Source organism: Abramis brama (genome assembly GCF_963993115.1).
Source record: "Abramis brama genome assembly, chromosome: 22".
NCBI classification, from domain to species: domain Eukaryota; kingdom Metazoa; phylum Chordata; class Actinopteri; order Cypriniformes; family Leuciscidae; genus Abramis; species Abramis brama.
Genome location: NC_139984.1, coordinates 9,116,415 through 9,138,764, shown reverse-complemented (window position 1 = coordinate 9,138,764; position 22,350 = coordinate 9,116,415).

Here is a 22,350-nt window from a genome sequence, read left to right as displayed (position 1 = left end):
TTCTTCAGACTCAGTATTGTATTAAGCATTGCGGTGCCTCCTTTAAAACACTTTCTAAAACTAATTGGAAATAATCAATGAAATATTTACAATGTAAACTGGTCTATTCATCAGACTAGGCTCGGTTAGTTCCTGACCATCCTTTAAATTGACAAACTGTCGGACACCTTATTTAATTATTCCGTTCCATTCTGATAACATCAAAACACTTGACAGCTTGATGACTGCAGAAGCCTATCACACAGAATTCAATCTGACTGGCGAAACATAACCTGTGCTTACATAGACTGCGGCAGAGCAGATATTCAACTTAAATTCCCTTAAGAGACCATACGCAAGTCAAAATAGGGCTTATCGTGAGATCCTGTGTCTTTTTGGCATCTTTCAAACAGATATAGGTCAGGGAACACCATGTTACCTCTAAGTCACCCAAGTGAATAATTCACATGAGTTTAACTCAACTCCAGTAGTTTAATTATTCAGAAGTAGGTTAACACTAATGTTAGATTTGCTTGAAGTTGGTCAGCCAGGGAGATTAAAGGGGACATTTAATTCAATAAACAATTATATACGTAATTCTAAAAGACAGTGTAGCAACTTTTAAGTGCATGCAATGGAGATTATACAATTCAGAGAGATTTATAGATTTGCAGTGTGATTTGTTTCCTAAAACAGAGCGCTCAGTCATTTGTGAAAAAGAAGTGCACTTTGTCATAGTTTTAAAAAAAGTATTTATTACGAAAATAATAAACCTTAAACAAATATACTTGAGTGTGAACTGCATGTAATGTTTTCTGAAACTTTATTATGTTACTTCAAATTAAGTGAAAATGTAGCCTATTATATTAGCCTATTATATAGTTTCAATTTATATTAAATGAAGAGTGCTTTGTTTGACCGACTTAAGTAGGACTTAAGTACATCTTTATTTGTAATTCCATAATTAGCCTACTTCTATTTGAAATCTAATTTAAAAAAAAAAATCAAGCAGATAATATAATATTAATGAAATGAAAGGCCACTTAAATGCACTTAAAGAGAGTTCACTTTCATGCACTGTAAAACCCAACAAGTTAAGCCAACTCATTTCATTTGAGGAAACCGATTGCCTCAATTCAATTAAGTTTATAAAAACAATAGTTATGAGTACTCTGAACTTATTTCAGTTGAGTTTACTAAAAGTAGATATACATTGCAGTCAATAAATTAAGTGATTATTGAGCATTAGTGATTAACACCTGCTGTTAATGAGCAGAATCAATGAAGGAAAGAGAAACACAAGAACTACAACTGACTTCCAACCACAGCCTTAGATGAAATCAACTCAAGATAAAAGACGTTTAAATCTCTAAAGATCTCAGCAGAGGAGGATTAAACCACTACACAAACAGCATTACCAGCTTCACTTATTACTAAACAGTTTGACTTTTGTCATGCGTCTACAGAAGTTGTTATTGAGAATGAACAGAGGGTTAGATGATAATGATTTATTGAGTTTTATTTAAAGACACCATGATAGTGATCCGTGTTTGCTTTAGTTGGGCTCTTGACCCTTGACCTTATAACACCAGTTTTTCCTCTGGCTGTTGTAACTGAGTGTTTATAAAACACATTTGTTATGGCACATACGCCAAAAGAAAATATGAGCATGTGGTTGTGTTAAGATGATAAAAATCATCATTTAGTGACTTGATTCTCTGATCATTCCCAGAGCCTAATCTCTGATTAGACAGGAGATGTATTACTTGTATTATTCATTATAGTATAACTGATTCTGCTGTAAGACACATTGTTGTGATTAACAGATTTTAAAAACCTCTATGGTATTATGCTGACTTACACAGACATCAAGAATCAGCATATGAATCTCAACAATGGTGACCATTAAAAAATGATTTATGCCGCAATGCATGCTGGTAGCCATGGATAAGTTTTGTATTATGTATTAAGTTTTAGTACCCAGCATGCATCATTTTTTAATAGTCACCATTGTTGAGATTCATATGCTGATTCTTGATGTCTGTGTGAGTCTTAATAATGCAATACCTTTTCTGTGAAACTTTTTGTGCACAACTATTTTTTAATATCCTTCATATTATCTGATGTCTCAACATGGCTAGCTCTTATGCTGTAGAATCACAGTTTTGAGTGAAACTAATATGTTGCCCTTTTAATCAGAGATCAGACTCTGAATGAAATCAGTGAATCAAGTCACGAAAAGATGATTGTCATCAACAATCCTGCACCATCAACACCAGATCAGACTTTTCCTTGGCTTTTGTGCCATAACAAATATGTTTTATAAACACTCAATTATAGCAGCCAAAGAAAATCTTAAGTGCAAAAGTCAAGGGTCAAGAGCTCAACTAAAGTAAGCGCTGATCTCCATCATGGTGACCTTAAATGAAACTCAAATCATCAACTTCTAAACCTTTGTTAATTCTAATAAGAACTTCTGTAGACGAATGGCAGTAATAAAGTCAAAGTGGTTAATAATAAGTGAAGCTGGTAATGCTGTTCGTGGAGTTGTTTAATCCTCCTCTGCTGAGATCTTGAGATATTTAATGTCTTCTTTTATCTCCAGTTGATTTTGCTGTGGCTGAAGTCAGTTGTAGTTCTTGTGTTTCTCTTTCCTTCAGTGATTCTGCTTGTTAACAGCAGGTGCTCATCACTAATGCTCAATCATCACTTAATTAATCACTTAATTATACAATTATCATTCTGGGATCTAGAAATGTTCTATAACTCATTCAGTTTGAGTTCTGTTTCAGTCATTCAAGTTTCGGTAATATTTGAGTGCTGTGAACTCAATTGTATTTAGTTAATATTACTGTTAGGTTTTACAGTGTGTTTTTCAAGTACTTTCAAGTACACTTTTAAAAAGTGCATGTTCTAATAATATCAAATGAAAAGCACATAATAATAATTTAACTGTAGTGTCTTATTTGATATTACATTAAAATTTTGTATATTTTAAATGAACTTAATTGCAATTTTATCATTACAAATGTGTAATTACAAATATATTAAATGCATGACATACAAGTTTTAATAGAAGTGGCATTATATATTTCAGTTTACCATAAATGCTTGTCAGTACATTTATCAGTAACTTTAACCATATTTCAAAGACAATCGAAGTAATTATTAACTTGAATATAAGAATGTACAAAAGTCCTAGTGGGTCAAAAAAACACTCTTAAGTTCAGCTAATTGCATTTAATACAAATTTAAACTAAATTATATTTTCATTTGATTGTAAATAACAGGAAATTAAGTGTCCGAAACCATCACATTCAATCACTTATGTTGTTTTAAAGTGTATTATTTGCATAAGTTCTTGCTAAATGTATGATAAAGAGCAATTCTTTTTCACAAGGATGAAAATATGTTTGCTTACTGTTTTATGAATATACTATGAATTCAGACATATTACTTTTTTGCATACTGTGTAGAAAGAGAGTAGTAGGCATATTAAGATATGGGGAATGCATCTTATTGGACATTATAATTAAGATAGCAGTATTTATGTCTGTAATTGCATAAAATGATGCTTAGGTTTTGTACTGAGCATATGTTTGAGCTCAAATGAGATGGGCGTCTTCCATGTTGTTAGGAAGGTAGGGAAAAGAGAAAATGGTAAGATGACAATAGAAAGCTATTGAAGTGTATTGATTGTGCGGGTGTGGAAGTTAGGACAGATTGAAAAAATATGGAGCAAAGGAGAAAAAGAGGACAGAGACAGATGACCTTTAGAATGATGAATGTTGCGTCTGGGGCTGCAGAGTGCAGACTCAGAGGAAAGATGGACTATAGCCGCTTTCCGACCAAGTAGTTATAGGAACTTAGTTCTAGGAACTGTCCACTTCTAAACAGTTCTAAGAACTACTCTCCCCCAAACTCGGTTTTGCTGTTTGCGTTCGCACTGGCCAAGTGGCCATAGGAACTGGTAGGAGGGGTAAGGGAGTGACGCAAGCACGGTGACTTTTATTTTGACGGCGCGACGGACCTTTATTTTGGCGGCGCTGAGAACGCCAGAGCAAACAATGCTCGCATTCTCTGTGTTTATTAGTTAGCGATCTGTCTAACAGTACTGTTTAATATCTTATTAGATAGAACTGTTATAGAAAGTAGACAGTATATGAAAAAAGGTTATTAGCCTATGCCGTGTGGTTGATGTCCAGTGTTGCTAGCTGGGCAGATAAACATAATCATGTTTGGCTTGGTCCCCTCAAAGTTGCGTTGGATTTTCTCTTCAGCATAAAGGTTTAGAGACCCATCTATCACTGTTTTCCATGTTTGTATAGTTTATGGAGTAAATATATAGGCTATAATCTGTGTGTTTACATTCTAGCTGTTTTAAAAATGGCGGGTGCTGATGTTCCGCGTGCGTTCGGTCAATCAGAGAACACTAACGTCACGGATAGTTCCTATAGTGCTGGTTTAGACCCTACTCTGAAGTAGGACCCAAATTAGTTCCTACAAATGGAGTTCCTAGAACTAAAATCGTTCCTAGTTCCTGCAGTGCGAACACGCCGACATCCGGGTACTTTAGTCAATAGTTCTAGGAACTGTGAAAAGGTTCCTCCGGTCGGAAAGCGGCTTATGACACACATACACAGACTTACTGTTAGAAGAGCAAAACACATGGGTGGTTGTCATGAGAAGAAAGAGTGACAGAGTGCAGAGCTTTAAAATGTTACACAGTCATGACTCGTTACTGCCCCTGTCTTCAGGTGTGCCCTGCTGGTTAAGAAAACATGAGAACAGGTAAGCAGAAGTGAAGATTTAAAAAGATTGAGTTCACCTCTTTGTTTCCCCGTGTTCCCACTGTCATGTGACAAAGACTGTGCGTGATCTAATCGCAGCAGTCACATTTATTCACAAATTATATACACAAACTAAGTGAAGGGAGACAATAAGGAACAGGTGGAGATAAACAATTAACAAATGAATAACCATGGCACAAAGAAAACAAGAACTAACACAGGAAAACTAGGAAGTACAAAACTAAAACTAAAACTAAAACCTCATGTCACATTTACACCACTTCCCATTAGGCGACTCCTGGTGCCTTAAACAAAAAACAGTGTTTTTTACATTAAAACATTAAACAAAAAAGTGGAGGGAGGGTTGCCAAAACTCTGGGGGTGGGTCCATGGGGGAGTCCATGGGGGAGTTGAGGGAGGAAGAGTCCATGGGGGAGTTGAGGGAGGAAGAGTCCATGGAGAAGTAGTTGGAGGAAGAGACCATAGGACGTCCCCAGTCAGGTCCAGGAGGAGGATGACCCACGGTGGAACTGATGGAGAGAGGAGCCAGGATGGAGTCATGAGCCCAACCAACAGACGTAAATCTGGGAAAGGTGGAGACCCAGGCAGAGTCCGATGGACAGAGAGACCAAGCAACACCGGAGGACCAGGAGGGCAAGGCAGAGCCATGGTGACGAGTGCCTGAGGTGGAGCCGGAAGGCTGAGGTGGAACTGATGGGACTGAAGACTGAGGAGGAGCCGGAGGGAAGGAGGAGCCCAACAAAGCCTAAGAAGTGGAGGGATGAGGCGCAACCCATAAGCCTGGAAGTCCGTGATGGAGGCAGAGCAACGGCTGACAGAGGGAGAGCCGGAGGGACAAGGGAGCCCTATGGAGCCGGAAGGACGACATCTCAGGTGGAGCCATGAAAACTGAGGAGGACCAGCGGAGAAGAGGAGACATAGAAGCCAGGTGGGACCAGCAGAGACAGGCAGACATGGAAGAAGAGCGGGACCAGCGGAGATGCAGAGACTTGGAAGCCAGATGGGACCAGCAGACACAGAGAAACTTGGAAGCTGAGCGGTACCAGCGGAGATGAGGAGTCGTGGAGGTGGGGCGGGACAAGCCGAGACAAAGAGCCTTGGATGCCGGATGGAACCAGCGGAGGAGGAAGGGAGGAAATCAGGGCATCAATTATTCCAAACGGTGTGTATAAAACAGATATCCAATGCTGGACGATGTGCAGGACATGACTCCTCTTCATCCAACTCCACCAATATTCCCACTGGAACAGATATAGCAACCGGCTCACACACCTGGTGGGACTAATATAGCAACCGGTTCACACACCAGGTCAGACTTAGAAGCGGGCTTTGCCTCCTGGGCGAACATGGGAGGATCCCACATTGAAATAGCACCAAGTCCACATATTCTCGAAATGTCCCTAGAGGAGCAAGCGTCCTCTCATTTGAGGATTGAGTCCTTCCTGGAAAAACACACAGCAGAGGCTGTGATCGACATGAGCAAGATCTAAAAACCTCTGTGTGTGCTCCTCAAGGGAGCGATCCTCCTATGAGTGATCGCATTTATATTGGCTTCTTATTTGATAAACATCTTTCTAATATTTCTTCTACAAAGATTCTTTGCTTTGTCGGTTTCTTGTAACATTCAAAATAAAACAAATACCAGCCTCAAACTGCCTTAAAAACATGCATAATAATGATAATATATCAAATAGACAGCATTGACCTGTCACACTTCATATTAGCTTGACCAAACATATTACACGTGTACACTTAAGAATAACATAAGTTACTTTCACCTCATATTAAGTGTACTTGTTTACTTGTCTTTCTCTTGACTAAATGACATAATTAAAGCAATTTAATGTCATCAGTTTTATTCATCACTGCAAGTCAAGTGTCTTTTAAACATTAATGTGGTGAGACTAAGTTTAGGAGAAAGAAACAAGAAAGAATTTCAGCTGGGTCTCTTGTCTGCTTGATCACAATCTCTGCGTATCGCATTGCTTCCAGTGACCAGTCAACAAGTCAAAGTCAAGAGTCCAAAGTCAAGAGTCCAGAGCCATGGACAAAATCTTGCTGTTCTTTACAGACAGCAATCAGTAAGACAATCTCACATGCCCAGTCCTTCCTCCAGGGTCCTTTTACTGTAAAACCCTCTGTGGAAGACTTGGTACATTTGGTCTAGACCAAAGAAAAAAAGAAAAAAAACATTTAGTCCTGGTCCACTTAGCGTACACATTAGCATTTTGACTTTTGACTATGACATGACACATGACTATAACGAGAAAAAACAGGTATGCTTCAGCATTCTGTCCTTTTTAGGGTCGCATCTTGTGACATCATGTCCTCTTTTTGGTTTGTTTAGATGTCTTCGGTCCGTGTTGCGTTCATATTCATTTGAACCGCACCAGAGTTCGTTTGTAAGTGGACTGAGACCCATCTTTTCAGCGGTCTCGGCCCGCTTGTTTGGTGCGCACCAGGGTTCAGATGGCAGCGTTCACACTTATTCAAATGAATCACACTAACAGACCGATCGCATCAGAGTTCCTTTTAATCAAACCAAACATGCCAAGTGTGAACACACCCTTAGTATCTATTTTATCGCTTTGGATAAAAGTATCTACTAAATGTGTCAACGTAAATGCATTTATTTTATAGTTTTATAATTTTTTATTTTAGTATTTCAAGTTTAACTAAACTAAACTCAATGAAATTTATTTTATTTATTTTTAGATATTTTATTTTATTATAATTAACGTTTAATTTGTAAAAGAAAAAAATATATATATATGGTTTTAGTTTTAGGTAATGATAATAACCATCATGGCAATTTACGTTTTAGTGAAATGCTGGTAAATTCGAATATTTTCGAATGTTTTCGTATGATAAGTTTAGGGGTGAGGTAAGAGGTGAACCTTTTTTTCTAAAAAACTTACATTTTCCTACAACTCAAAGTGTACAAATTCATCACCAGAACAAACCTGATCTTAATTTTCTAATGAAAATGAAACTGAAATTCTCTGCACTGAAATTTCAGTTGTAGTTATTCTTCACACAAGTCCATTAGACAAATCCTTGAGAGAATGGATTTAGTTCTGATGCAAACTGTGAAAGTGTGTGCCAGCTCATTGTGAAATGATGTGCAGCTCTTTTGCCATGAATGCACATTCTTCTAGGAATAAGGCTGGGATTACAAACAATACATTTTAAGACAATCCTGGCCATTATCAGCCATAATGATGTGTGTTTGAAGAAATTATTTTGCGAAAAGAATATCCTTACCTCCAACTGACCTTGATGTTTCCATATGTGTGTTTCCATTATATTATATTATATTATATTATATTATATTATATTATATTATATTATATTATATTATATTATATTATATTATATATTATATTATATTATATTATGTAATACATAATAACTGTTCACACTTTTAGGGGGTCTTTTAATTGAAGTCCATTCCTCAGTATATTGTATTCTGTTGAGAGTCACAGTAATGTAATAATTACTTTTTAATGTTCCTTTTTAGCAACTATATTTTACTTGACTTGTTTTCACTTGTCAGTGCCTGGTTTAGTGCCAGCTCGGATGGTTCAGAGGATTTTCTCCTGACTCGTTAAACTTTCACGAGTTCACTCCATCTTTAACGAGTCTCTTTGATGGAAAGTTCCGTGTATCTGCGGAGACCAGTGCATTGAGCTGGTTTGGTTTCTTGCAAAGGAAGGTATTGGTTATTTTTGGCTTGGTGTATCTGGTTAGAGGAGCAGATATAGTAACAGAGGCCAAAATCATCTGTCTTTGCTCTGTGCACAAACTTCACACTGTGCAAAGACAAAACACTTGAGTCAACAGGACACAGTAACTAATTTGTGAGAAGACAAGAATAAAGATAAGCATCTCTCCGCACTAGGTGTTCAGATGGGCAAGTTTAGTTGTTTTGAAATGCACAGTTTGCACACTGTCTCTGTTTAAGATAATGGGAAGGTCAATGGGTTTTCTGACTTGCTGAGGCAGTCTGTGCTTTTTTATGCAAGAATGCCTCACTAAAATGTCTCCCTTTTAAATGATTATAAACCACCAGCACTCACATTAATGATGTGCAGATGTACTGTTGTCATGTTTAGTTTCTGTGTCTTTTGTTCCTTTCTTCTTCTTCTTCTTCTTCTTCTTCTTCTTCTTCTTTTGAGGTTTTATGGCAGTTGGAAAAACATCATTACTGTACATGCATTCCCGCCACCTTGTCCTTTGTTCCCCTAGGGTATGTTTACACGACAACACTGTACTAAAAACTGAAAAGTTTTTCCTTAATCGATCTGCGAAAAGGACTAAAAACGTTGTATTATTCATTACAGACCAGTAGTTGGCGATGTCACTTTGTAAAGAAGCACTACGCACTTAGAGACTGAACACGTAATACACATGCACATGACGTCACCGTTTTCATAAATTCACGTTTTTGTAGTTTCGGAGACGATAACGGTATCGTTTTCAAAAACGTGCACTTTGAAACCCATTTTAAAAGTTTGCATTTTCAGGCCCCCAAAACGGCATTGTCGTAAAAAAAAAAATCAGTTTTTATTTGAAAATGGTATTGTGTAAACGGCCTCTAAGTTTACTCTGCTAGTTTGTTTCCATGGTTTCTGATTTCTTAATTGATTATGCTCACCTGTTTCTTGTTTAGTTTATTGTTGTATTTAGTGTCCTCTGTTTCCTCAGTTGTTTCCTTTGTCAAATATTTTCTTTGGTTTTCAAGCAAAGCTGTTCAGTTTGTTTTTCTCTGTGTTAGAGTTCTGTCTTTGTTTTAGTATGTAAATATAAATAAACGTTTGCTGCCTACAGATCCACCTCCTCTCCTTGCCTGACCAGCAACGCAACAACTGTATATATAGGGTTTGAAAAGACGTGTCAAAACATATGTCCAGTTTATCATGTAAAAGATGCAATTCAAGTTGAATTATTGATAATGCAACACTAAATTGATTTAAAGGATAATTCCGGTATTTAGCACTTTGAGTCTCTTTTCTGGTTTGTTTTGGATTAACTAGAGTGGTGGACACAGAAATTTTGACGATGGGTCCTGTCTCGTTTCCTCCTGAATCCGAGGTTCTACTATCGGCTGTATTCTCCTCTCCAGTACCCTGGCGTAGACTTTCCCAGGGAGGCTGAGAAGTGTGATCCCCCTGTAGTTGGAACACACCCTCCGGTCCCCCTTCTTAAAAAGAGGGACCACCACCCCGGTCTGCCATCCCAGAGGTACTGTCCCCGACCGCCACGCGATGCTGCAAAGACGTGTCAGCCAAGACAGCCCCACAACATCCAGAGACTTGAGGTACTCAGGGCGGATCTCATCCACCCCCGGTGCCTTGCCACCGAGGAGTTTCTTGACTACCTCGGTGACTTCAGCCCGGGTGATGGACGAGTCCACCTCTGAGCCCTCAACCTCTGCTTCCTCAATGGAAGACGTGATGGCGGGATTGAGGAGATCCTCAAAGTATTCCTTCCACCGTCCAACGACATCCCCAGTTGAGGTCAACAGCTCCCCACCTCTACTGTAAACAGCATTGGTAGGGCACTGCTTCCCTCTCCTGAGGCGCCGGACAGTTTGCCAGAATCTCTTCGAGGCCAGCCGATAGTCCTTCTCCATGGCCTCACCGAACTCCTCCCAGGCCCGAGTTTTTGCCTCCACAACCACCCGGGCTGCAGTTCGCTTGGCCTGCCAGTGCCCGTCAGCTGCCTCAGGAGTCCCGCAAGCCAACCAGGCCCGATAGGACTCCTTCTTCAGCTTGACGGCATCCCTTACTTCCGGTGTCCACCACCGGGTTCGGGGATTGCCGCCTCGACAGGCACCAGAGACCTTACGGCCACAGCTCCGAGCGGCCGCTTCGACAATGGAGGTGGAGAACATGGTCCACTCGGACTCAATATCTCCAGCCTCCCTCGGGATCTGGTCGAAGCTCCGCCGGAGGTGGGAGTTGAAGATCTCTCTGTCAGGAGACTCGGCCAAACGTTCCCAGCAGACCCTCACAGTACGCTTGGGTCTGCCGAGTCTGTCCAGCTTCCTCCCCCGCCATCGGATCCAACTCACCACCAGGTGGTGATCAGTTGACAGCTCCGCCCCTCTCTTTACCCGAGTGTCCAAGACATACGGCCGCAGGTCAGATGAAACGACCACAAAGTCGATCATCGACCTACGGCCTAGGGTGTCCTGGTGCCACGTGCACTGATGGACACCCTTATGCTTGAACATGGTGTTCGTTATGGACAAACTGTAACTAGCACAGAAGTCCAATAACTGAACACCACTCGGGTTCAGATCAGGGGGGCCGTTCCTCCCAATCACGCCCCTCCAGGTGTCGCTGTCGTTGCCCACGTGGGCATTGAAGTCCCCCAGTAGAACGACGGAGTCCCCAGTTGGAGCACTTTCCAGCACCCCTCCCAGAGACCCCAAGAAGGCAGGGTACTCTGCACTGACGTTTTGCCCGTAGGCACACACGACAGTGAGAGACCTATCCCCGGGCTGAGCCCGGCCGGACCCCGTGGGGGGAGGCCCGGCCACCAGGCGCTCGCATACGAGCCCCAACCCCAGGCCTGGCTCAGGGTGGGGCCCCGGCTGCACCATACCGGGCGACGTCACGGTCCTCGATATAATTTTTCTCATAAAGGACTTTTAAACCGCTCTTAGTCTGACCCGTCATCTAGGACCTGTTTGCCTTGGGAGACCCTACCAGGGGCATATAGCCCCGGACAACATAGCTCCTAGGGTCATTCGGGTACTCAAACCCCTCCACCACGTTAAGGTGGCAGTTCAAGGAGGGGATATATATATACATATATATATATTATAAATATGTCTATTTAAAAAATGTAATTTATTCCTGTGATACAAAGCTGAATTTTTGGCATCATTACTCCAGTTTTCAGTGTCACATGATCCTTCAGAAATCATTCTAATATGCTGAGTTACGGAGCACCTAAAGGGACATGGTGGTGGAAAAAATATGGGATGAAAAACTTCGAGTTCCCCCGAGAGGAGCTTTGCGTTCACTCTCAGAATAGTATTAATTTCTTCAAAACAAATTTGTCGAACCATAGCGTATCAGTAACACTTTATTGTGGTCCCTTTTGAACATTCTGTTGACTATAAGTAACTTTGTAACTACATGTCAGCTAGCTCTCATTAGAGTTTTAATAGACTGTTGTAGACTGTTAGGTTAGGGTTAAGCCCAATTTATAGGCAACGCGTTGGTTTTAATTTATACTTCTGCGTCGTTGTCTGCGTTGACGTGCAATTACTCATGCAGAGGGACCATGTGAAACCCGAGGGAGGGGTACTAGCAGACCAATCACAGAGCTTGCGTCCGCGTAGAATTGGCGCGTTGTTACATTTTTGGAGAGGTGCGCGTCAGGGTACGCGCGCTAAACAGCCTACGACGTAGCTACGGCGTAAGTTCGACGCAGAAGTATAAATTGGGCTTTAGTAGAATAAGTTGACATGTAGTTGGAAAGTCACTTATAGTCAGTAGGATGTCTGTTGGAGGAGCATCAAAATAAAGAGTTAGCAGATATTAAGCAGATAGTCTACTAATACTCTAATGAGAGTTAGTTGACATGTAGTTACAAACATAGGCCTACTTATAGTTAGTAAAATGTCTAAAGTGGACCATTAAAATAAAATGTTATCCTAAATTAAGATAAAGTCTTAAGCAAGAAAAAGTATTCTATTATCTAAAAAATCAAGGTTAAAGTGTTCAAACAGACTGTGTTCAAATAGAAGTGAGTTTTTGAAGAGCTGAAATTAAATTGCTTCCAAATCACCTTTTTATTCGTCTTTAATCTTCAATTTTGTCAAGACCTGGATTAAAACACCAAATCTCCCAACTAAATTAAACGCATTCATTCCCAACTAAGCATTAAGCTCAGGCAGAAAGTCTTTCCCTGCTGAGAAAAAAGTGTTTAAGGCATATAGATGTGGTGAGAAGAAGCAGTGCAGAATTGTGCTGTGGGACAGAACAGAGCAGTCACCAGCTGAAAACAGCCTGAGCATTGTCGTTATTTAGTGAGAAGGAAATCTAAGATTACACATGTAAAAAATTATGTTTCCATCATTATGCTGCAGGACACACTGGATCCACCAGAAGTGATACAAAGATCCAAAAGCTAAATTAAAGAAGGGCATCACATAAATACTGGATCTCAAATAAAACATTAATCATAGTTTGTATAGGATCTGTCCATTCTTTTTTTTTTTGTGCATAACTAAATGCACTTTAGAATGAAGAAGACATGAAGATTCTGAATGAAAAAATGTCTTATCAATCACAAGTTCAGTTTGGAGTACCGCAAGGCTCAGTACTAGGACAGTTGCTGTTCACTCCGTACATGCTACCCTTGGGAGATATCATTAGGAAGCATGGCATTAGTTTTCACTGTTATGCAGATGATACTCAGCTCTATATCTCTTCGCGCCCCGATGAAACTTGCCAGTTCAAGAAATTAACTGAATGCATAGCTGATATACAAATTTGGATGACTAATAATTTCCTACTACTTAATTCTGAAAAAAAAAAACTGAGTTTCTAATGATTGGACCAAAAACCTCTGCACGTACTAAACTAGAATACTGTCTAACAATTGATGGCTGCTCTGTCAAGTCTTTGTCATCGGTTAGGAACCTGGGTGTGATCTTTGATACCAATATTTCATTTGAAAGCCACATTTCTAGCATCTGTAAAACTGCATTCTTCCATCTTAAAAATATATCTAAATTACGACATATGCTTTCAATGAAAAATGCGAAACAGTTAGTTAATGCGTTCATGACCTCAAGGCTAGATTATTGTAATGCTCTTATGGGTGGTTGCCCTGCACACATAATAAACAAACTACAGCTGGTCCAAAACGCAGCAGCTCGAGTTCTTACTAGAACCAGGAAGTATGACCATATTAGCCCGGTTCTGTCAACACTGCATTGGCTCCCTATTAAACATCATATACATTTTAAAATATTGCTGATTACTTACAAATTACTAAATGGTTTAGCTCCCCAGTACTTGAGCGAGCTCTTAACGCATTATAGTGCTTCACGTCTATTGCGATTTCAAAACTCTGGCCAGTTGATAATACCTAGAATATCAAAATCGACTGCTGGCGGTAGATCCTTTTCCTATTTAGCACCAAAACTCTGGAACAGTCTTCCTAATATTGTCCGGGAAGCAGACACAATCTGTCAGTTTAAATCTAGACTAAAAACACATCTCTTTAACCTGGCATACACATAGAAAAGTATACATTCCTATTATTCAAATCAGTTAAATGATTATTAGGCTGCATAAATTAAGTCAGCCGGAACCGGGAACACTTCCTATAACACCTGATGTACTCGTTACGTCATAAGAAGAATGGCATCTACGCTAATGTTAGTCTTTCTGCTTATTACGAGGTTTACTGTAATCAGCTGGATCCAGGCCGTATCCAGACCAGAAGAAGGACCTGCACCTAGACACGACCACAACGCATCCCTGAAGTGTCAGCAGAAATTGTGTCAACTAGACTCTCATCTTCATCGATACGATAGCAATCAGCACTGATCCTCAACAAACCCGTCTCCATCCCGGTGTGATGACTCTGATCTTAAACCAGATGGAACTGGATAATATTCTGATTGTTCCAAACCAATCTGACTTCTGACCTATAATGCTGCCTGAATCATAATCATACACTGTTCGTTCATTGGCCAGAGGAGAACTGGACCCCGACTGAGCCTGGGTTCTCCCAAGGTTTTTTTCTCCATTCTGCCACCTGATGGAGATTTGGTTCCTTGCCACTGGAACCAAACTACTGAACTACTGAACTACTGAACTAATGAATAACTTTTTTTAAAACAAAAATGAAACATCACTGAACTTACTTAAGCTGGACTGTGACGCTATTTTCTACTGGAAACAAACTTGTTTTTGCATTATTTTCCTGTTATCTCTGTAAAGCTGCTTTGAAACAATCTGTATTGTAAAAAGCACTATATAAATAAATTTGACTTGACTTGACTTTAGCACAATTGATAGCATCTGACCTAGAACATGACGTTTTATTTTAATACTTTTTTTTATCATAAAAAATATGTTCAAAGTATACCTCTGCTTGTATAGCATGCATGAAGGGAATAAAAAGTGCAAGTTAGTTTGGTGCATGAGACTAGAAAAAAGTGTTTAACATTAACCAGTACTGGTTACTGACACAAACTGAAACCTTCTAGTGTTCAGGTCATTTATAAGCACTGATGTCAGAGCCAAGAAGATCGCTGACTTCACATAATGGTTTCAGGTTTCACTGTCTGAGAGACTAAGTGAAGTATGGTAACCCATACTTTGGAATTTGTCCTCTGCATTTAACCCATCAAAGTTAGTGCACACACATTAGGAACACACACCCGGTGTCAGGATCACCTATCACCATGCCTGTCACATCTGCGCACTACATTTCCCATAATCCTCCCTGGCCATCACCTGCACACTCTTCTCAATCATCACACCTGTCTGTCATCATCCTCATCGACCGCTCTACATAAGTCAGCACCACACGCACAGAGATTGCCTGGTCTCGTCACTTACTAGGACTGATATAGGACTTGCCTGAGTCGAGAGTCGACTTTTGCCTGAGTTGAGAGTCGACTTGCCTGAGTCTAGTCGACTTTTGCCTGAGTCGACTTTTGCCTGAGTCGAGAGTCGACTTGCCTGAGTCTAGTCGACTTTTGCCTGAGTCGAGAGTCGACTTGCCTGAGTCGAGAGTCGACTTTTGCCTGAGTCGAGAGTCGACTTTTGCCTGAGTCGAGAGTCGACTTTTGCCTGAGTCTAGAGTCGACTTTTGCCTGAGTCGAGAGTCGACTTTTGCCTGAGTCGAGAGTCGACTTTCCTGGATTTCCATCTCGTCCATATTGTCTGGTCTGTTCCTACAAGGAAAGGAGACATTATTATTATTATTATTTATCACAACAGCGATTCAAAGGTGTGTGTGGCGCTACTAACCTGTTTGGACTCATTCACTCTTCCATCACTCTGGTTGTTGTTTATTCCCTCCCTCTTGCAGCGTCTTCTCTTCTCTGATGATGCATTTACTGGCGTGCGAGCGGGGCAACCTGTCACTCACATGAGATCCACCAATGGAAAACAACTAAGATTTCAACTTTAAAATCTTTTTTTTGTGTGTGTGCATCATGACGAGTTATTTCAGGTGTATGAGGCAGCTGAGACAGAAAGAAAAAGTAGTGTCATCTCTCAATACTTCAGTGATTTATCTCTGGCATTAACATCTATAACCTGGTGATGTTTAGTTGTTAAAATATACCTGAAATATTTTTCACATGCTTCCACATAGTCATCTGTTCTTCACAAGTAGGCCTATGTGTGACTTGCATGTGTACACATAAACACACATACATAAATGAAGACATGGCATACTCAATAGTTGCATTCCATGTGTAATGTAGAGGTTAAATTCTCTCACAAACACACTCATGTGTACATCAATCATTGCAATATTTTTAGCATCCTTGCTGAATAAAAAAAAGAGAGAAAAAAATAAAAAACAATTCTTATTAACTACAAACTTTTGAACAGTAGTGGTTAAAAAAATAATAATATATAGAAATATGTTACATGATATGCTATTTGGTGATTAAAGGTGCAATAAGTAATTTTTCCTCAATTAAAAGTTTTACACATAAATTAACAGCGCTTTTGAAAATCATATTTATATGAGATGAAGACTTATCTGAGTAGCATTGGTTACACTTTATTTTAAGGTGTCCGTTTTTCTATGTGATTATACATTTAAGTACCGAGTAATAATAATTAACATGTACTATAGGGTTAGGAATAGGGGTTGGTTTAGGGTTAGTTGTATGTAATTATGCATAATTTATAGTTATTACTACATGTAACACAATGTAAACTTAACAAGTACACTGTAAAATAAAGTGTTACCGAAACATTGTTCGACTCATATGGAATCATGTCTGACTGCAACTATTACAATAGCATCAGTAACTGAAAATTTAGCTTTTGTGTGACGCTGCATCCACACCACCAGGTGTCAGTGAAAGTTCAAGGCGACTGCCAACAGTTGTCATCAAATAAATGTTGATCAAAGTAAAATAGAAAACCAAATGCAGCTTTAAATAACATATTAGTTGTTTAGTTGTTCATGTGTTCTTCACAATGTGATTTTAGTGTGCTGTCAGAAGAATCTGCTGATGGTGGGTGAATGTACTTGCCTTACATTACATGAAACTACTTTGCATTTTAAAAATATGTGCTTGTTGTAGGCTATGTAATTATGACCATAAAATTATTCCACTGTTTTCCCTTTTAGAATTGCTTCAGACAGCACATTTGAAACATTAAAACCCATGTAAATTTGTTTTTCATTTTGTTTAGTGGTCTCAATGGCAAGAATAAGCAATGTACCACCAGAAAGCAAGACGTAGTTTTGACAGCAACACTGGGACGAGACTATGTGTTTGACTAAACAAAAACAGACAGAAAAGGTTTGAAACCTGTTTAGAAATACATTATCTTTGGAGGTGCGTTTGGTGACATTATTAGCGTAGCGTAGAGGGTTAGGGTTAGGTGTTTATCACGTTTAACCTTTAAAACAATGCACTATGTACTATGTACTAAGCACCAGAAATTGTTTTTCAATTCTGTGAATTACATTTGTTTGTCTCTTGTATTTGGTGCTTGGTGAGTTTTAAAGTTGGAAACCAATATAGTGCAAGTGGGTTCACTCAGTTTGGTCTGTTTACACTACATAAATATTGCATTGATTTTGTGTGTGCGTATGTAGCAGGCAGGTGTCATGTCATCCTGTTAAAGGTAAAACAAGAACTAACTCCCTGCAAACACAGTCACGCACACACATAAACCATTGCTAAGACCTTGTTAGAGCCTGTAATAGATCTGACTATCATAATTATTATCATACCCTTCAAGAGCTGCTTTCAGGTCCATAAATAACAGCTGCAATACATTGACAGTATCTCTCATTGCCTCATCGCCTGTTCACAGCTCTGTTTTGTTTTTGTTTGTTACTAAAGTACCATATGTCACATATCATCCATTAATCAAACTCTGTTCCCATTGTTCGTTGTCTCTCACCTCTTAGCAGCATTTGGGCTAGAGTTACCTACAGTATACTAAAGTGGTCACTCCTGGGGCTTTTGTCAGATCGCTACAGGAGACACAGCTATTATGACTGGGGATAAAACAAGTCAGAGCCCGACAGAGTCCATCTTTCTGTAGACTGTGGTTTTTAAGGGAGGTAATGGAGTAATTTCAAATAACTTTCATGAAATCAAAAATCATGTCTGTTAGCTTTGAAGCTAATCGATGTGCTAATGTGCCCCTAAGAGTTGACAAATATAATCTTGTCGCAGATATACTACACATTAGGCTATATACTGAATGCATCTGACTAGCTTTAGCATTTAGCAAGTATGTAAACAAAATGCTATATAAATAAAAGGGGATGAGCACTTATATTCCCACCCAGTTTCCTGTTTTAACAGGAAATACATCAACACAACCCTTGAGAAAAACGTTCACTTTAGCTTTATACTTTTAAAAGGAGTACCTATTATGGAAATAATATACTTGAAAAGAATATTCTTAAGTGTGAATTGAATGTAACATTTTCAGACACTTAATTGCATGTTATGTACAATGAATGAAAATGTATTTTTGTTGAAATTTGAACTTAAGAGTGCTAAGTAGGACTTATATTGTGTTTTGAATATGATTAAAGTGTTCTGCTGAATGATAAACTAAAATATACTTTAATGTAATTTTTATTGAAACTATGTATTTAAATATATTTTTAATTGCACATTTGAAATGATGAAGAAACTTAGTACATTTAAAACATAAAATTAAAATGATAATCAAGTACTTTACATGTGCTTAGTCAACGCATCAAAATAAGTGTACTTTTTTTTAGAATATTAGTCAATATATTTGTTAATATATTTTAAAGATTTGATGAACACTATGCACATTCAATAAAAATTAAATGCAGAAGGGAAGTATGAAAACTGTGGTATAATTGATTGCATAGGGTCTTAAAGTAAAATACTCTTTAGATCATTTGCACATGCAAGTCTGTGCACTGTAAAAAAAGTATATGATTAATAAGTTATGACAACATGTATTTTAACATTGCTTTAACTCATCAAAATAAGTTTTTAGAATTTTTGAATTTTTTGAAGATGTAACATCTCATTTTCGAGGGGGTCCCAACACATTATTATAAATTAAGCAATTTAAAAAAACAAATTGGATTAGTTATAGAAGATTCAACTAATTTTTTAAGTCAGTTTAATATAATTTAAGTTGAAATGACTTAAACATTCAAGTTGATTATACTAAAACATTTACAATGTGCCCAAATCTTTTTTCACCAAAAAAAAAAAAAAAAAAGAGAAAATGAAAATGGCTTATTGCAACTCGTCCCCTAAACCCTTATATAGTCCTCTGGGAAAAGCCTTTTGCAGTGGTGTCAGAATTCATAGTGGACAGTGAGTACAATCATTCAATCCCATAATGCACCTCAAAGCAATCGATTTACACTGAACGTCTCACCGCTGAACACCCTGACGCTGATGCACTGCGAGCGTCACGCCGAATTAATTCCACAGCACTTCCGGCACACCCAGTGTCCGAATTCGCTCACTTGTTTTCATTCACAACTGCAGTGGACTATATTAGTGGTGTAATGTATTACATAGAACGAGGGTATATTGAGTGATTTCAGATACAGCCAATGCAACAATGAGAGAGGAAAAGGGAAGCATGTCTATGATCTGTCTCTGATGAAAGAGAAAAACAGCAGCAGCTCATGTTACAGTGAAAGTCTAGCCTGTTATTGCCGGTAATGAGGGCATCTTATATAACACAAAGTAAGTGAATGAGGCAGAGGGCTTTCCAGAGAGGTGGAAGACCTCAAAGACCTGACCGCCAGATAACTCCATGGCACACTTTCTGATTAGACTAATGTAAAACACTGATGCAAGTAAAATACATGAATGTAGGTTACTGGAAAAAAAGGCTCTTATACAGTAGTAATATGTATATGTGTGTCATTTGTGATAATTGAGTCCATTTAGTCAATATCTTTTAATTGTATTTAATTATATCGTTTTAATCCATTCCACATTATTATTTTAAATAGGTTTCTGTATATTGCAGTTCATGTTGGGGACAGACACATTGCAGGACAATTTCCATATTTTACTTAAAATGCTATTTGAATAATTCAATGCTTATAGGCAAAGTCTTGTTGAAACTTTAGTTTAGGGTCCAATTAGTTGCTAATTAGCATGCTAGGATATTGGCTGTTTATTACTTATAAAGCACATAATAATGCCTTATTCTGCATGATCATATTCAACATCCCTTAATCCACCCGATACCTAAACTTAACAACTACCTTACTAACTATTAATAAGCAGTAATTAGGAGTTTATTGAGGCAAAAGTCATAGTTAATAGTGAGGATTGGACCCTAAAGTGTGACCAAAGTCTTTGCTTTCCTGCCAAATTAAGAAAATCTAAGAGAGAAAAAAAAGATTGGTCTATTGCGTTGATAACAGTAAAGAGGACATGACATTTCTAGCCTTATAGTTACTATTGGCATAAAATAACTAATTCAGGATTTCAGCTGATAAATGCAAGTATCTAATGATAATTATTGAAACAAGATTTGAAGAGATCAGCAGCCTGTGATTCTTATCACTGAGATTTGCATTTCATACCAAACACTTCAACAAGTACACAATGTAGAATTTTAATACATACAGTAATAACACAGTTATTAACACATTCAATGGCTTTATGTTGTCACTTATTTACAGTCATAAATGTACGACCAACTATGATAAGTTGTCAGGCTAAGCACATGATATTCAAGTTCCTGAAGTTTCGTTTTTAATATTTTTGAAGGCTTTGAATTTTCTCATTAAAATTCTAATTCTAGAATAAAAGGATGCGTTAAAATGTTCAACTCATTCTGTAGCGCCACCACCACAGTGTTCAGTTAGTCTGTAAAGAACCATCATTATAGAGGCAAAATGTGCAAATAAATGTCAGATTATCTGCTTAATAATTCAAACAGAAATAGCACACTACTTCTCCTTCATACTAAAATAACATAACTTTAGGTAAGTATAAAATAGCAGCAGTTATTAACACCAAAAACACAATGAAAATATGTGTTTACAGTATATCCCGTATGTCTTGGGGAAAACAGCTCACCAAGATTCCAATAAATGAAAAACAACTTATATAATACAATGAGACCCTGGCTCATAGCTCCCTGATTCTCTCTCCAACAAAACATTATGTATTTTCACTTATTATTAATCAAAATGATCCAAGAGTGAATGTCTTTATCCGTCAATGAAAATTGCCTTTCTTGAGGCAAATGTTGATTAAGAGAAAGTGATAATCAGAGAGAAGAAGACTGGGAAGTCTTGATACATAGGTCCATTTCTTTCAACTCAAGATGAAATCAATTCCACTCAATATAAAACCTGGTACATCCCATTTGAGTGAAAGGCACTGTAATGCTCATAGAAATAAATATGTACTGTAAGTGGAAAACTCTAAATACATTTCTCCTCTTCATTGGCTGAGCTTCCTCTAAAGTGCCACAACAAACCATGATTATCATTTCAAATACAACATGATAGAATTCTGATATACACTACTTACTTGGAATTATATTAGAAAACACATACATAGAGACACTAATATGACAAAGGTGTTAGAGATAAATGTTAAAGGCGTCGTTTTGCAAGTTACTCAAAACGGTTGTTTGCTGGTGGAAACATTAAGCCACCCAAATGCACTTGATGATAGTGCATTTGTCGTTTCATTTTAGAGTGATTCTCTCATTTTTAATTACACATAGTGGACAGGATGTGATAGGTTTATGAGATTATGAGATAGTTTAAGTTGTTTTATTATTTAATAATAGGATTATGCAACATGGATGGAAATCTAATTTATGTTACTTATGTTTTCAGAGAAACTGTTATTAACTTTTATAAGCATCTGTTTCACCCAAAAAAATCTTGCAAACACCGAAACACTAAAAATTAAACTCATTGGCTGAATCTCACAAAACCTGTGAAGAACCTGACTGGGTCACTTTTCACCACAAAATAAATAGAAAAATATAGATATTTTTTTCTTTAGGGAAACTATGCATATTTTAGCACCATCAATTGTTTGTTTTACAAATCATTTGCATTACAGTTCTCATTACTGTATGCACAAAAACGTATTACAGAGAAAAAAAAAAAAATATTTGAATGGTATTTATACATCTTAGAAGTACTTGTTTTAGAAATACTTAAATCTTGCATTGTCCATACACGATATTGACCAAAAATGTATGCACCTCTTGATGGAAATAAATGTTGTGATGTTTTTTTGGTAAATTTTTGGTCAAGATCTTGTATTGACAATGCAAGAGTCCAGCACTCTGTAAAGTCTCCTCCAGCACATCCCAAAGACATT